At 38.1% G+C, this 2,074-nt stretch overlaps 1 long non-coding RNA gene across 1 annotated transcript; it reads right to left on the reverse strand.

Moving 5' to 3' along the window:
- Positions 1-1,080: 1,080 nt before the first annotated feature.
- Positions 1,081-1,641, reverse strand: LOC131380868 (uncharacterized). Its single transcript, XR_009209112.1, has 2 exons — positions 1,520-1,641; positions 1,081-1,403 (listed from the first exon to the last, which is right to left on the reverse strand). It is a non-coding gene; the product is annotated as an uncharacterized LOC131380868 (long non-coding RNA).
- Positions 1,642-2,074: the final 433 nt, after the last annotated feature.

Genomic DNA, 2,074 nt, shown 5'->3' on the forward strand with positions numbered 1-2,074 from the left:
TGGAAATGTTTTATTTCTATTACACACTTTCACAGGTCCTGGAATAACATAGATGCTCAGTAATGTCTGTCAAATACAAAGTGAAATGAACTGGCATCAATGAGTCCACTTGTGGTCATACATATCCTGACCTGGAAGACCTCATTCTCCTTGTCACCAGGAAACCTCGTCTTGACCCTCTTGAGGCTGGGGCATCCCAAAAGTGAGTGCTTTGTATCCTAAGCACGGTGCAGACGCCTGAGTCCAGCCCACCTCAACACAGGGGATTGGGCTGTGTGGCCCTTGGCATTCAGCCCTGCCTGCCTTATCCCCATGCTGGGATAAGTACACCAGGAATTGTCTTTGTTACTACAGACATATGAATTAAACGGACCAAGGTGATACGTGATCAGTGCAAGAGAGCAGTAATTATCCTTCCTTGGCTTTCTAAAAAATGATCTCCAAAAACAAAATGCCTCTTTCATTCGATTATTCAACCATCATTTAATGAGTTCCTAGATTATGACAGATTCTGTTCTGAGCACTGGGGGCATGAGTGAATGATGCAGAGAGAACCTGCTTTGTGGTGCTTATGTTCCAATGGGGAAGACAAATAACAAATCAGCTAAATAAATGTGGCGATGACAACTGTTAATGAGAAAAAGTAAATCAGCAAGGAGTATAGAATCTATCTTGAATAATAGATCATACACCTTCCATTTTAGATCCTCACCAAACCTAATTAAACTATCCAATTAATATATATTCTTCAGAACCAAATATAACTCCAATTCTATGTTAAAACGGAATACATAATAAAATATAGGTATATATACACATATATAAGTAAATGTACATATATATGTCTTAAAACACATACTTGAATATATAGTCGTCAATATGCCTTCTGTACCTTAGACAAATATATGAAATACATGCCAATGAATTAACCCTTCATACATTTTAAGCTAAAAAATAAAGTAACTGAAATCTGTTCAAAATGCAGATCTATCCTTCCATAATCACAGAAGTGTAGAGATATTTAATATTCGGTTGAGTCATTTATCTGCACCGGAAGTTGCTAATAGGTGAGTCCATGGATTTTTCTTGCCTGGAATTTTATTTTGTTTACTCTGGGAAATTCAAAAGAGTACAAGTCAATAATTTTGTTAATTGGCAGCTTTCACTTAAAAATTGAGAATATTAGTCTCTTTTTAAAAAGATAGAGTAAGTGGAAACAGTAAATTCGCAATCCCGCATGGCAGCAGCTGGCTGGAACTGAGTAACAATGTCTTACACATCAGGGCCACTGGCCCAAGTCTGGCTCCACCACTGAACTGACTGTCAGCTGTGGTTTATCTTCATGCTTGCTTCCCGTCCGCACCTCCCTCAAGTGGGGACGTGAAAGAGAACCATACAGGAATCTGTTTAGAAGAAAAAACATAGGGTCAACATAACGCTTTATAAAAGTAAACAATATGTCTATAACTTTACTATACAAAAACAAAACAAAACAATCCTTCCCACCCACATATCCTACCTGCCTAGGTCCTGCAGGCATCCAGTTTCGTGATCTCTACGCAAAGCTGTCTCACTAGGACCGGGACAGTTGCCCAGGCACTGAAGAACCGCAAGCATCAGGCTCTTCTCCTCCAAGTGCTTATGATAGAGATATTTGGAAGAATTGGAGAATATGATAAGACAGTAAATTAATATAATTACAGGAGTGGTGCAGGTACTAAAATCTGTGGGTCATCTAAATTGGCTGAAGCTTCCTGAGATTTAAAAGGATCCCATTTTTATTAAAGAAAGATAAACATCAGAAGGCCAAAGCAGGAGGATTGATTGAGTTTGAGGAGATGGAGGCTGCAGTGAGCTGTGATCACACCACTGAACTCCAGCCTGGGTGTCAGAGCAAGACCTTGTTTAAAAAAAAAAAGATAAAATAAAATTAAAATTAAAGAATTCCTCCAATACCAAAATAGTTCTATCAGAAGCAAGTTCATTATGTTGAGTATTGCATAGCCCCTGAGAATATTAATCATTGAATCAATAGGCTCTAGAATTTTTAAGTGTGCTATAACAAAAATAAATG

This window comes from Hylobates moloch, unplaced genomic scaffold, assembly GCF_009828535.3.
Source record: "Hylobates moloch isolate HMO894 unplaced genomic scaffold, HMol_V3 SCAFFOLD_12, whole genome shotgun sequence".
NCBI classification, from domain to species: Eukaryota; Metazoa; Chordata; class Mammalia; order Primates; family Hylobatidae; genus Hylobates; species Hylobates moloch.